We start from the raw sequence: 15,712 nt of genomic DNA, 5'->3' as shown, positions 1-15,712 counted from the left end.
GCATGTTGAACTTGTACCTATACAATGTGAGATGAAAAATACATGGAGCTTTTACTTCAGGGTGGAAAAATGGCCAATAAAACAAAAAAAAACTAGGAAGGTAATAAATGTAACCTAATAAAATCAAAGAAGCCAAATGACAGGAATCTTTTTTTTTTCAATTTAAGCTGAATGGACAAATATTACAGTCAGATTTCATTTTTCTCAGCTTTAAGAATCAGTTCTTCAAAGAAGGCTTGTATTGTTTCCTTATTGTTATGAAAAAAACCCCACAACCGTGACTTATCTTAAATACACACCTTCAAGTTCCTATCATATGTTTTCTTCAAACTACAAAAAAAAGTTCTATGGAGATTTTAAAGGTATAATATGTAATTATTCCACATTAAAATGTCTAAAAGCAACCGGTCCTATGTTATATATGTTGTTGAGTTTTGTACTTACATGTTCAAACCCAGAGAAATCTGTAATTTAATCAAAGTAACGGATCGTTTCATTTGGTCGCCTGTCAATGGCGTCATACCTCCTCTACCAAAGAGTAAACACGCACAAGATGCATACGGCGGCACTGTGTTTGTCCGCTACAATGGCGTCTACCAAAGAGTAACTTACACACATACAAGATAATACATCGGCGTTGTGGTTGTTCCACACAAACTGTTATAAATGGACTTTTATTCAGTTTTAAGCCACATTTTCATGATAAATTTAGGTGGTTTTTAACTATATCTTTTAGCCAGAAGACGGATTTTAGTCATTGGACGTCTGGATCTTAAGTTATCAGAGAAATAAACTGGACAAACGTTAGCAGCAGCTCGGCTAACAGCCCCTCCAGGAAGTCCGGTGGTCGCCAAACATCGTCAGAGAAATATTGATTTTTTTAGGTGAAACAGCTTTAATTAGTATTTTAACGATTTTAATCTGCATGTACGTTTGTTCTGGAGAGGAAGAAACCTCTGCGGAGACCTCTCTTGGCTCCCGGGAGAAACCGGCCGAACGTCTGGATCTAAAGTTATAAGAGAAATAAACTGGACAAACGTTAGCAGCAGCTCGGCTAACAGCCCGTACCGGACGTCCGGTGGTCGTCGTACGTCGTCAGAGAAACACTGATTTTTTAGGTGAAACAGCTTTATTCAGTGTTTTTACCTGTAATCTCCAGGTCTGTTTGTTCTGGAGAGGAGGAGACCTCTGCGGGTAAAAACATCCTGAATGATGAACACTGGAGTAATCCTATCCCGGTGACGCTGGTTATTTCACGACAAAGACAACAACTCCCATGATCCCTTGCTACTTCACACCGTCATCACGCTCTGTCTTTTGTTATTGTTTTGATTGAGACCCCTGGCGGCTGAAATCACATATTGTGCGTTTAAAACAATGCATGCTGGGAAGTCTGCTAATATGCTAATTGAGTTACTTTAGAGACTTTAATTGAACATTTTGAGTCTGTTCATTCAGCTCAAAAATAAGGAACATGGAGGATGTGTTTGAGAAAATGTGGACTTTGGCTGATGGGAAATTATAACAACATCATCAGGATGTATCAGAAGTTTATTTACCAGCTCTGATGAGCATCTGACAACTTCCTGTATATTTCCCTTCTTTTGTTTTTGTTGTTTAATTCAGCTTTTTTTTTTTAGTAATTTACAATTTTGATTGTAAATTCTACTTATCAAGTATAAAGTTAAATTAATAAAACATACATATTTAATTTAGTTGTTCCCACTAAATTCATATGTGATGTTTAACAGTGTAAAAGAGCATCGTGTCAGATACTTTTCCAAAGTATCTTGTTGCCAAAAGAGAGCAGAGGAGTCAACCTTCTCCTTCATGTCTTATCCTGAACATTTAGGAATATTAAACAGGGGAGAGACCTCAGTATGATTGAGGAGAGAAAGTGTGTGTGTGTGTGTGTGTGTGTGTGTACCCCGGGAATGGTAATTAAGATCATTAAATGCAAATAAACACATCGAGGAGCGATCATTTTTATCGACAGGCACCGGATTGATTGACACTTGCCATTCCGGGCAGCGCACGGCAGGATCGATAGGAAAACATATCGATCAGAAGGTGAGAGTCTCAGACGACGCTCGGAGTGATACTGACCTTCGGAGAGTCGCTCTGACGGCTCTTCACCGCGGCGTCGCATTTATTGCATCGAGTGCACCTGGAATTTAAATAAAAGCTCCTTCAGGAAGTTTTCAGGCGTTCTTGAAGACGTTTAACGGGCTCGTTAAGAGATTCTTGTGATGCTTCAAGACGTGTTTGAGTAGTTTCAAATATCATTATAGAATATTTTTTTTTTACAAGTGTTTGTTAGGAGGAGACATTATTCCAAATCTTTTATCTGGAAATCTTTATGTAGACATGGAGGTCTCTGAGATGTTAACAGATGTCCTTGAAGACGGTTTTTGAAAAGATTCCAGCACTCGTTTTTTTAGAGGTTTGAAAGTTATTTTATTGATGCTTACTCGTGTTTTATTCCAGGATTTTTTTTAAAGTTGTACTTGAGAAGATTTTTTTTAAAAATTCCTAAGGGGTTTCCAGCAGTCCTTGAAGGCCTCTCAAACTGAAACCGTAATGGGATTGTAAGAATATCTGACGGTCTGAATCTTTGAGGGAGTTCTGGGGATCCTTGAAGGGGCTTTTTCAGGTGTTGCCAGGCTTCCCTCTGGCATCATCAACATCTCTGTTTAGCTGTATTTCAATGTATTAAAGGTATTTTATCCGTGAATAGGTACCAGGGAGTCACTGAGTTTGCAGGACCTTGTGACGGGCTCCGAGGGATCTTTGAGAGATTGCAGTAGTAGTTTAGCAGCGTTTCAGGAGGGATTCTAGGACTATTTAAAGTCATTATACAAGTCTACCAGGAGCCATATATTAATTTAAGGGTTGTAAAGTGTGATTAAAAGGATGGAGTCACAGTGATTCCTGAGAGAGGTTAAGAGTTGTGGAGGTTCCAGGGCTCTTTGAGGAGACTTATGGAGTCTACAGAGGTAAAGCTCTGCACACCATCTTTACTCTTTACTCTTTAAATAGCGATCCATTCTCCTCGAACATCTCTGTCCTGGACACACAGCTGTGCAGTGAGATACACAATATATTGGTAAAATTAGAATTTTAAATGACTGATACTGAGAGTCGCTGACATGTCTGATTCATCTCTGCAGTGTAATTAAACATCTTAATCATCTTATTTCTATTTTAAGCTATTTTACACTTTATACTTCACTACATTCAAGAGGTAAAACTCTAAAAGATTAGAGAAAAAGTCCAAAAACCAAAAACAGATTTGTGTATCAGAACTTTGTTTTTTCTTCTTTCCTCTCCCATTAATCATCTCACGACCCCTCAGATTTATCTGCTGACCCTTTGGAGGGGCCCCGACCCCTAGGTTGGGAACCACTGGACTAAACTAGCTGCTAACATGCTGCTTACACACTGATGCTTCACTATTAATAATGTAGTTTATTAAACATATTTAATATTTTACTGCAGACCGAGTACTTTAAGTACATTTAGACAATAATACGTTTATATGTTCATGTAGGATTTTAAATGCAGGATTTTTTACATTGTGTAGTCGGTACGTATGTGAAGGATCTTCTTCCGCTGCTGCTCGCTCACTAATGACACAGGCACTAATTTCCTAATGCCTCCTGTCACCTCGAACACACACACACACACACACACACACACACACATGCGCCGATACAACAAACAATGATTGATTCACGTCTTCTAAACACACTTCTGCCTCTATCTCTCTCTCTCACAAATCACACACACACACACACATTCTCTGTCTCGAAACCAACTTTTCAAACTCACACACACACACACCTTCGCTCTAATGACACATGAGCTAATTTCCTAATGTCCCCTATCCCCTAAAAAACACACACACACACACACACACAAACACACAAACGTCTAGTTTACGCCTCAGTGTGAGTGATATCCCGACCATTATGGGCCCTTTATTTACACTGGCTTTACAAATGAGCCCTAATTACCGGGTCTTAATGATGTGGCGGGGCGAGCCGTGAGCGAGGTAGCTCTGCAGAGAGATAGTGAAAGAGAGAGAGAGAGAGAGAGAGAGAGGGTGAGGGGGGGGAGGGAAGGTGGGAGGCGTTTGCTTGGAGGGTTTTTTGTAAATGTCAAGAGCAGAGAGTTGATGGCTTCATCAATCCTTTATCCCTGCAAAACACCTGGAGGAGGAGAGGAGAGGGGTAGGAGGGAGATTAGTCAGGGGAAAGGGAGGAGGTACAGAGGGAGGGAGAGGGTTGCTAGAGGGAGAAGAAGAAGAAGAAGAAGAGGGAGGAGGAGGAGGAGGAGGAGGAAGAGATCAGCCCAAGGGGGAGAGTTGGAAAGGATAAGAGATAGAATGAATGGAAGGAAGATGGAGTGAGGAAAGGAGGGAGGAAAGGCAGGGAATAAAAGTTGGGAAGGAGAGAGGGGACGGGGCTGAGAGGAGAGGAGGGAGGGGGGGCAGCTAGAGGGATGACAAGAAGAGGGGAGAGGGAAGCAAACATGGGAGGAGGAGATAATGAGGGAAGGAGGGGAAGACAGAAGAAGGGATTGAGAGGACAGAGGGGTGAGAAGAGCATAAAAAAATAAAGGGATGAGTGAAGAGAAGGAGGGAGAAATAGAAGAAGCAGGAGGGATTAGCTAAAGAGACGAAGTTGGGAAACAGGGGAGTGGAGAGGAGGATTTAAAAATGGAAAGAAAGGTGAGAAGAGGAGGAAAAGAGGAGATTTAAAGAGGGAGGACAGGTGGAGATGATGGATTTAAACTGCAGAAAAGGAGGGAAACTATGGAAGTAGGAAGTATTTGTTAATAAATAGACAGGAAAGAGTTTGTACCATCATCCAAACGAGCTTTATTTTTTAATCTTTCCTTCATTTCCTGTGTGTGATGCATCAAGTAAAAAATAGTGAGTAACAAACTCAAAAATCAAGTGTTTTTGCTTGCTGACTTTTCCAATAAAGACACCACAAACTCAAAACTCTGCTTAGAAATTAGTGTTGAATAATATTAATATAAAACTGCAAAAAAAAAGTTTTGGTTTTAATAGAAAAGACACTTCAAGAACTCCAAATATTACACAACCCACAGAGCCACTACGGCCACGTTGATGGGAAATAAGTCAGGTTGAAATAATTCGTAATTAACCTTTAAGTGGCCCCAAATCCAGACTTCACAGTAAGCAGGTTTTGAGTGTGTAGTGGCTGTTGATTTTTGATTGTGATTGTTGGACATTACTTTCCCACAATGCAATGCACAAAGGAAGTCGAGGAGCTTCTCACAGCTGAACAAAAATCAAAGTAATAGTGGAAGGCGGCGGATGACACAACTCCAGGAACGACTCAGGAAACAAAGACGAACTATTGAATTTTTGAAAAAAAACATTTTGGTTTTTTGGTTAGCATTTAGCTTTTGTTAGCTTTAACTAGCGCGTTCTGTGCTATACTACACTAACTGCAAAAAAAAAGATAAATACTTTATTTATCTGAAGGGAAATTCACATGTCAGCATTATACAACCAAGAGCTAATAAACAACATGTAATAAAGCGACGTAAAGAGAAAACTAATCCTAAGCAAGTAAACATTCATGTTGCAACGAATAAAAGTGATGATGCTGTTAGCGCAAAATCAGACTTATTTACAGTATATACAAAAAGATAAATAGAGAAATAAAATTAAAAAAACACAGGATAAATAAATAGATCAACCTGGAGAAAACTGTGCAAAAAGGCTGATATGAATGAACAATATGCAGTATACTTATAGTGTGTGGTGTGGAACTGGGACGTGGTTTTGCTACTTTGCACCTGCCTGACGTTTATGTGAGTTTGTATTTTCAGCATTATTATTTTCCTGAACATATTTGACGAGCCAGTCGGTGACGGCGTTACAGTACAGGAGATGCTGATCCAGGACTGTGATGGTTTAGCCTCAGTGAGTCAGGATTACCGCTGACCCTGCTGCTGCTGTTTGTGTTTATTAAACAGCTGATTCTCTTCAATGTTTCGCCTTTTAAAGCTTCTGACATTTGCGCCTCTCTCTCTCTCCTCTCTTCTCTTTTCTCTCATCATGTAATCCTCTCTCGTCCCTCTCTCTCTCTCTCTCTTTTAACGTCTTCCTCTCTCTTCTCCTCAGCTCCATCTCTCTCTCATTACAGATCCATTTCTTTCTCTTTATGCCTCTTTTTTCCCCCTACTATCTCTCTCTCTCTCTGCTGCTGCCGCCGCTGTCTCTCCTAATCTCCCTCGCCCCCTCCACCCTGTCTCTTGTCGTTCCTTTCTTCTCCCTCCTCCTCCTCCTCCCTCCCTCCCTCCCTCCCTCTCTCATCTCCCTCTCATCCTCCTCAGTGTAATGCAGGATAAAGACATTGGGATCACATATGGCCGAGTGGTAATGGCAGCGCGCCACTTAAATCCACTCATTTAAGTGCAAATCGGTGTCATTCTGGAGCCGCCGAGCAGATGCTAGGCCATGTCAGCATAACTCGATGTGACCACCGCTGGCTTAGAGTGTGTGTGTGTGTGTGTGTGTGTGTGTGTGTGTGTGTGTGTGTGCTCAGTAACCCCTATGGATTGTGATGAAAGTACCTGCTCCTTAAATGCTGAAAACAGATAAATTGATAGGCGATTATAGCGAGGGATTTGTGCACATATGTCTGTTTTAGAGCTGTGTTATGTACATGTGTGTGTGTGTATGTGTGTGTTTTAAAAGATGTATTTTCTACCATTTGCACCCTAAATGTAACAAAAAAAAAAAAGGTGAAAAACAGAAACAGGCACTCGGTGATAAGGAAGAAATGGAAATAAAACATTGTGGAAATTGTGGTAAAATTGGAAAAAAAATACTGTCTGTCATTCAACATTTTATTTAAATAAAATGTAATTATATGTTCAAATAGAAGAACTGATAGTGAAAAATTACTTCTTTCAGAGTGTTTAGGTTAGGAAGGTTCAGGATTTTTCAAGTGTGTCTTCAAACAAGGTTCCAGTACAAACGCTGAAAGAGGTTTTTCCCTCCTGTTCTTACTGACTAACAACATTTTATTTATTTTATTTCCTCAAGAATATATTCAAATATTTATCTGAAACTAATAAGAAGTCCAAATTAGTCAAATCAAGTGGATATTGTCTAAAGTTGCAGATTTAAAACCTGTTTCAGTGATCAAATGAGCAGATTTGAAAAATGGTGAATCTGTCCTTTAAATGATTGATTTGTCAAATCTTATATTTAGTTACACTTTTATTAAACTGTTGGGAAGTTGTTTTTTCTGCTTTAAGGATCACATTTCCTCTATTATGATGATGATGATGATGATGATGATGTAAAAATACATTCATTAATTTTGCTTAATTCTTAACTTTAAGTGAAAACAAGTGTAATACTGTAAAAATTTGAGTCTACAAAGTAACCAGTAACTGTCAAATAAATGTAGCAGAGACGCAAAAGTACAATATTTCTATTTGAAAAGTAGATATTTTTTTCCAAATTAGAAAATTAGGAGTTGTTGGTACTCTTCAAATTATTTACAAGTGTGTAAAACTTTATATGTTTGCATTTTAGCTTAAAAGTTTAGATTGATTGAAACGTGAATATCTCCAGTAATCGCTAATCTAGTTGCCTAAATAGCATTTATAATCGATATACAAGCATTTAATTAATGGTTTATAACAAACTATAATGTAGTTGTAGCTGTAATACTGTAAAATATTTGTCAGCAGTTATAACTTCTCCTGCTTGTCTGTTTTCACATTTTTGTGCCTGAACATGAAATTTAAGTGTATTTAAATGTCAACTAGAGAAACTAAAGAGTTTAATGAGTTAATTCAATTTATAAAATACATTTTTGTATTTCTTCTTCTCTTCTTTCTTAAAGATGTTCAGTGATCAAATCTAAACTATGATATATTGTCACTGTCAGGTTATTGAGACCTTGTATTTAAACAAAAAAACAGTGTAATTTTTTATTCAGTGAGATATTTTTAGTTGTGATGTGACCAAGAATCAATTTTTAGTTCAAGTTAAAAGATAAAATCATCTTTTTTTGTTTGTTTGTTTGTTTGTTTACAAGGTGAAAATGTTAACAACATCACATTCACTGTTCAAACTTGTAGTTTTGTATCATGATTTAGTTTTTATTCCCAAAATTCTGAAAGTTCATCAGTTTCCTGCTCATGTTTATTAAATTTTACTGATTAGTTAAAACATTTCTCTGTCAGTTATAACAAGTTTCAAGTTTCAGAATGTTTATGAATATACTGAAGTCGTACTTTTGTGACTTTTACCCTGAAAATTTCTCTCAGTCTCGCAGCCCCTCAGGTACACATGATAAAGAAAAAAAGCTCATTTTTATTCCGAGTCAGAGAGCAGGTCATATTTAAATCATAAATGTCATTACGGTTCACGTCTATCTATAATGAATCCAGCATCAGAGGCAGATTAGCTGAATGTGTCGTCTGTGGGGTTTTTTTTTTTTTTTTTTTTTTTTTGCGGGCGGACTCGTTATTAGCGGCGCGATAACGCTGTTTAATTGTAATCATTATTTAGCTGCTGTGCCATTTGTGCCGCGGCTTCTTCTGCATTATGAGCAGCTGATAAAAGTTTAATGAAAGATGATTGTCATTTCGGGTTTTAGCTCCCATAATAACACCTGACACACCAAACCTAGTTTTTTCTTTTTTTTCTTTGTTTTGTGGTGTAGAGTTTTAAACATGTGATGCTCAAAAAAAAACGTTTTGTCTTCTTCTACTTCACTTAATTATTTCCTACATTTACTTATAACAGGTGTAATAATATCAGAAGTTCAAGTTAATATAAGAGAAATGTAATTAATGTACAAAATTTTAAAAGTTTAGTTTATTTCTTAAATTTAAGAGCACATAAAAAACGTATTTAAATCAGTGAATGTAGTTAATATAAAAATGTTGGAAGTGTGCAAAACAAGCAACAAAATGAAAATTAAAGTATTTTAAAACTTAAATGTATTTTTAAAGACAACGCAATGAACATCTGAGCATTTTAGTAAGAAGAAGAATCTGTAAGCTCAAATATAGTTTATAATGCAAAATGCTTTAAATCTTTCATTATATTGTTTTAGTAAGAAGAAAGAACAGAGAGAAATTTCAGCAGATGTCAGGAAAAACATCTTAATTTTGTGGTCACATTGTTGTTTTTAGGTTGTTTCTGCAACACTAATCAAGATTATTTAATGCAATTTAAAAAAAAAAAAAGTGTATTTGAGTTTGAAAGAGGAAGAAACGACCCTAATGACCCCTGCTATAGAGTACTCTACAACTGAAATGATTAGATGATTAATTGATTAGTTAATGGACCAGTGTGTAGAGCCAGTGTTTAGTTTGTCCGTTCTGGGCTACTGTAGAAACACGGCGGCCTCCCTGTGTAGATATAAACATCTCATTCTAAACTAACGAAAACACAACAATTCTTATTTTCATGGGATTAAACACTAATTAAAACATACTCATGAATATTAATCTAGTTCCGCTAGATGCCAGTTGCCATTTCCTTAAAATTTGGCCACGTTCATCGTCATGGCGACAATAATAACCACGGGGGGGTTAAGGTTAGGAGACGATTGTAGTTTTGTAGTTTTTTAAAAAATTGCTCCGAGAAGTCGCGACTGGAAACAGGAAACCATCAGCCAGGGTTTTTGTTGGGTTCATGGACATGTCGGACTTCAGTGCTGCTAATTTCGGACATATTTGCGAATAATCAGATTACGTAGATCAACGTGACGTGACGTGATGTGATGTGACGTGATGTGATGTGGAGTAAACTGGACTTTTAGGTTTATGTAGTGTGACGGGAACAGCAACTAAAGAATAAATAAATGTATAAATGTCAGCTGAGGTTCCAACCTTTTCTTTTCTTTTCTTTTGATGAAAACTGAACCTCATATTAACTCTGTTTCTGATTATCATGGCCTTTCAGTACCTGTGTGTGTGTGTGTGTGTGTGTGTGTGTGCGTGTGTGTGTGTGTGTGTGTGTGTGTGTGTGTGGATCGATAGTGTTTTTAATAGAATGGGCAGAGACAGGAGGAGTGAAACAGCTCATGTTTTTCAATGTCCACTGCGAAACCACACACACACACACACACACACACACACACACAGAGTCTTTACTGAACCAGCGCACATACATAGCAAACAAAACACAAACTAACTCTCTTAAAAACACACACACACACACACACGCTGTAAAATAACTACTGTATGTAAGAAAGTAAATTAAATCTCAAGTCTAGAAATGAAAACTGCAACTTTTCAAACGGACTCTGAACACATCACGCCGATCGCGCTCTCCTCCGCGCTGATGGAGGGCAGCAGGTCCTCCATACAGCCCCGCAGACGCTATCCCAGCATGCACCGCTTCCTGTTCCTGTCAGTGACCCCATCATGTCCTCCTCCTCCTCTTCCTCCTCCTCCTCCTCATCTCTCCATCATCAATTGTTTTATTCCATTAAATAACTTTTCACTCCGGTTGGTTCGTGTTCATATATCATCTGTTCTTCTTCTTCTTCTGATTTAATTCAACTTACTCTGTTTTCACCAATAACATAAAATAAGGCCTGAAGAAGAGCAGACCTCTTTGTTGAAATTATTTTTATATTATGTGTAATAATATATAATCTATAAAATCTCTCCAGCTGTGGAACATTAGAAAAATCAGGCTGAAGATTTGGAAAAAGTCATCAACGCTTCATTATATCACGTCCAGACTCTCACTGGTCTCACTGGTCCAGACTCTCTCTGTCACTTTTATTTAAAATTTTACATTTGACATAAAACACATGACACTATCAGGCACCTCTGCTCTTAAAGGGGAAGTTCAACATGTTCACTTTGATGCCAAGAGTACGATGAGAAGATTAAACGCTAAATATGAAGCTACAGTCAGCAGCCGGTTAGCTTAGTTTAACATAAAGACTGGAAACAGCTAGACTGTCCAAAACTAACAAAACCCACCTACCGACATCTCTAGAGATCGATCTTCTCGTCTAACTTTCAGCAAGAAAGCGAAAACTGTTGAACTTCCCCTTTTTTAAAGGAGTTGAAGTGTCCTCTGCTGCTTCGGGAGGAGCATCAGGTCTCCAGGACGTTGTTGTTGTCTCTTGACTCTGAATCAACCTCCCACAAGATCTCAGAGAAGACAAACCGGTGCACGTCTTTAAAAAGCGCTCGTTTCTGTCGGCTTTATCTTGATTTCATCTTGATTTTGACGTGCGTGTGTGTTTTCCAGTGATGTGTGTAGTTGTCAGTCAGAAGACGATGATAACATTTATTGAGTGTCTGATATAATTTATGTCAAGATTTTTACAATGAATCTTTGTCCAAATCAGCAAAAAATCTTCCAACGCTTTCCTCTCGAGGTTTCTATGTTTCCTGACAGGAAGCAGACAGACATCTCATCTTGTAGAAGAAGAAGAAGAAGAAGAAATCACACGTCAAAACAAAATTACAGCTCAAACTTAACCAGGAGTTCGATTTGTGCAGGATTAGTGTTATCAGGCGACCTGTCTGCGCCGACGTAATTTGTGCAAACAAGTTTGAATTAAAATCATGGGAAAAAGAAGCGAAGCCTCTGCAATTACTGCAAATCACTGGACGTCTCAGGTAATATCAGCCCTGTGAGACCTGCTGACAGAGAGAGGGAGAGAGAGAGACGGGCGGTTAACAGCCTCGTCTTCAAGCCTCCACATCTGAAGAAAATACTTATAAAAGTGTAATGTTTTTATTTGATGTGTTGTATTTGCAGCCGGCGGGTTCTCGGTAGTAAAGTGAATATTAGTTCAGGTCATCCTTCATACGCAGCGTTACAAAAAACAAATGCAGCAGGTAAAAGCAATAAATAAAGAGGAGGAGGAAATAAAATCCTCTGTGTTTGTTATCCAGCAGAGAAACATTCATCTCTGATGTCACAGAAGAACAGAAAACACAGTGGACGTGACTGCGAGAGGTCAGAGGTGATTCTCCACAGATCAGGAAAAACGTATTTGAATTTTTAAAGTTTGAACTTTGAATGAGTTCACAGGAAAAAGTAGCTTTTAGGTTAGAAAAGATGAATCTTCACAACGACGACTCACTTTTAGTTGAAACTGACTTCACTTCCTGGTTGTTTAGGATCCCACAGACCTCACTGCTGTGTGTAAAGATAATTCCTTTAAATACTTTCCCTCTGATCTCACTAAAACCCAACATGTCGACACAAACTGAACCTGCATATCTGATGAATTTTGGTTTTACATCCCTAAAGCTTGGAAAGTCCTGACTGATATTTTTCCTACAAAATTTTTCGTACAAAACTATTTTCTTCATTATAACTTCATTAAAACAATTAAAACATGCACATTAATGTCATTTCTGAGCAGACCAACGGCACGCCCCGGCTAGGACATGTAGTGATTCTGCTAAAAACCTGCACATGAGAGGGAAAGAAAACTCTTTTTTTTTAGCTGTTAATCTTTTATTGCAAACTTGGCGTCTCAAGGGGAGAATTCACAAAAGGATCTCGCAGCCTTTGCGGCAGATAAACCTGCACAAATGAGACTGTGTGATTCACCAAGAGCCTGCAAACTGCACTGCCAACCAAATAGTATCTCAATGCTGCTATTTGCACGTATGTGTAAATTTGATAGTTAGAGTGAAATTATTAGCGTCTTCACTCTCTCTCTCTCTCTCTTTATGTCTTTCTGCAAATCTTCAAGCTTGTGAGGCACTGATTGATATTGAATTGATATTGATTTGATCTCCACTCAGCCATCAGGGGGGATCAAGTGGGTGCAGGGTTTTAGGTTTATCTCCAACTTTCAGATACTTAAAACATAAAAATGTCCTGACAGCTCTGATTCTCAGGATTCATCCATAAGAGCTGCTTTATTACTAATAATTCCACCGTATAAACCTGGAACCAGTGTGTAACAGCTGATCTGTGGACGTGCAGCAGAACATTAATTACCATCAGATCCTGATTGATCCGGTGTTATTGAAGTTATTGCTGGTGTATGCGTAATTGCACACACACAACCTCTTTCTCTCTCTCTCTGACTAGCAGCTGAAAAACTTTTTTTTAATATTTTACCTTTCATGTAATTACAAACGTCGAGTTAAAGCGTTAACGAAGAGTCGGAGGACATCGATCAGTTCTGCTCTCGTTGCCGCGGCTACCTGACTGAACCGGTGTGAGACGGCTGCTGGTGAACGTCCTTTTTGTCCCCTGTCTGCACCCGTAGAGCCGAGCTATAGTTTAACTGTAATGGGACAGTAGGGAGAGAGAACAGATGGGGCATAAAACAAACGCAGCACACATCAGGGACCAGGCTCTCTCTCTCTGTGTGTGTGTGTGTGTGTGTGTGTGTGTGTGTGTGTGTGATCTGACAGCTCAGGTGTAAATTAGAAGCTCAATGTCTTACGGGGTGATGTTGGCAGAGGGGTTATTATGTGTGTATGTGTGTGTTTGTATGTTTGTCATACACCTGATCCGTCATCAGTTTAAAGGATAAAGTTGGTGATTTTCTATATTTTTCTTATTGTCAACAAATCTCATGTACAGAGCAAAACCAACAAGCCGTAGACCTTCGCTGTCATCCAAAAACTATTTAAAAAAACATGTCAATAAGTCACATCAGAGGTGTGTTGACTGGACTGTTAACCATCAGGAGCCGAGCACTGGTTCTTCTACATCAACAAACCTTTAAAAACATATTCCTTCTTGCATGTGACGGCTACATATTGCTAAAAATGTGAAAATTGGACAATGAAGGAAGGGTTTGTATTTGATTTACCATATAATCTGCACATGAATATTGATGGAAAATCCCCAAAACCCCATAAAACGGTACAGCAATTTCACAAATGAGAGTTGAAATTGGCGAACTAGTCAAAGTGACTGAGTAAACTTTCATAAATCGATAGAATTTGATGCGTTCATGACGACTATCACTGACACTGACCTACAGTGATGTGTGTAATACATCTAAATCACTTAGATTCAGTGTTTATTTTCTAGTTTAATCTGACATCTTTCAGGAGTGAGCCAACTTTTTAAACAGACTCATGACGACTCATGACGTTATCAGCTCAGCTGTTAGCTAGTAGCCTAGCTACTAGCTAACATAGCTGTCGATGTACGACATGCTGGATTGGTCATAAAACTCACCTCGGGTGTTATTACTGTTTTTGGAACTACCAGACTGATAAAATATAAAACTTTTTGTCTATCTAACATGAGACTAGGCTAGTTTGTGTTGCTAGCCAAAGGGAGGCACAACTAAGCTAGCACTGCTAACGACCCGTAGGAGCATTTGCTAATATGCCGCCTTTATCAGCAGCTTTTCAAAATTCCTTTAAAAACATAATGATGTTTTATGATGTAACAATGCTGTGGTTAAGGTCTGGTTAGATTTAGGGGAAGATCATGGTTTGGGTTTAAATAATCACTTGTGTAGGAGAATTTCTCAAGAATTGAAGTTCTGTGAAGAATTAAAACACAGAGTGATGAATCTTTCTCTCTTTACTCTTACATGCCAGCAACCAAACTCTGCCGAACAACCAAACAGTCCCAGCTTAAATACAGTATGTCCTAGTAGGAATTGGACAGAGAGAGGGTAATAAAGTAATAAAGTGAGAAAGTAACAACGTCGTAAAATAATAGAGCACATAGCCTTACACTGCTAAACTCTTTGATGACCTCCTACCAAATTGGACGCAGTGATTTCTCCTACCAGGTATCAAATCAACGAGCAGACGTCCTCTGGCAGTCTACAGAAGTTAAGGCACATACTTTGACACAATAAATCCCTTACACGTGAATCGTAGTCGCAGTTTTTAGAAAACTCTCCTGACTCGCGGTTGGAAACAGGAAGCAACCTGCGGTCTCCTGCAGTCCACATTTTGCCATCTATCCATCTATTCATCCACCCAACCGCCACCTCCAATTATGGAAATTTGTCACCTGATATAGACGTTCTTGTTAGCAACTTACATTACAACTTATACTGTCGTTTTTCTTTGGACAACGAGGTTCTGTTTACAGCTCCGCTAGCTTGTTGTGCTACATATCACAACCTCTTGTGACAGTATAAAGTCAAGAGGTTGTGATATGTAGCACAACAAGCTAGCGGAGCTGTAAAGAGAACCTCATCTTGTCTTTGTAGACATGCATTCTGCACATCCTCCTATTTGTCCATATTTAAGTCTGTGCATATGTGTGTGTGTGTGTGTGTGTGTGTGCATGTGATCATATATATGTGTGTGTGTGTGTGTGTAAATACACACCTGCCGCAACCATTTATCCATCATATTTCACGGCAGTTCTTTCATCCGCAGCGGAGCGTCTGCTTCGCCATCATCATCTCTCTCCACTTGTAGGCCGTCTGAGGAAGGCGACAGGCAGGCAGGCAGGCAGGGAGCGGCGGGGCGGCGAATCCAACGCACCCGGGCGGAAAGAATCAGAGTTTACACAACAGCGAGGCGGAGAAATTAAAGATGATTTTTATTTTCTTTATCTGGAGGAGAATTCATTACCTGGCAGAGGAGCGGGAGCTGAGCGCTGTCAGCCAAGAATAATGACTTGTCTAACTGATAGGGAGACACACACACACACACACACATATAGATACACACACACGCACACACACACATACAGATACACACACACACACACACTCAC

The 15,712-nt window shown here is 38.9% G+C and overlaps 1 protein-coding gene and 1 long non-coding RNA gene across 3 annotated transcripts in view; one reads left to right on the top strand and one right to left on the bottom strand.

Annotated features, from left to right (window-relative positions):
• Positions 1-15,712, top strand: part of LOC122998234 (neuronal PAS domain-containing protein 3) — a 370,534-nt gene that overhangs the window by 277,512 nt on the left and 77,310 nt on the right. The window lies entirely within an intron of this gene.
• Positions 12,346-15,698, bottom strand: LOC122998235. The gene is made up of 3 exons (XR_006407368.1): positions 15,319-15,698; positions 13,124-13,292; positions 12,346-12,577 (listed from the first exon to the last, which is right to left on the bottom strand). It is a non-coding gene; the product is annotated as an uncharacterized LOC122998235 (long non-coding RNA).

The sequence above is a fragment of the Thunnus albacares genome, chromosome 15, assembly GCF_914725855.1.
Source record: "Thunnus albacares chromosome 15, fThuAlb1.1, whole genome shotgun sequence".
Lineage (NCBI taxonomy): Eukaryota > Metazoa > Chordata > Actinopteri > Scombriformes > Scombridae > Thunnus > Thunnus albacares.
The sequence above is the reverse complement of the archived record's forward strand: the minus strand, read 5'-3'. Positions and strand labels throughout refer to the sequence as shown.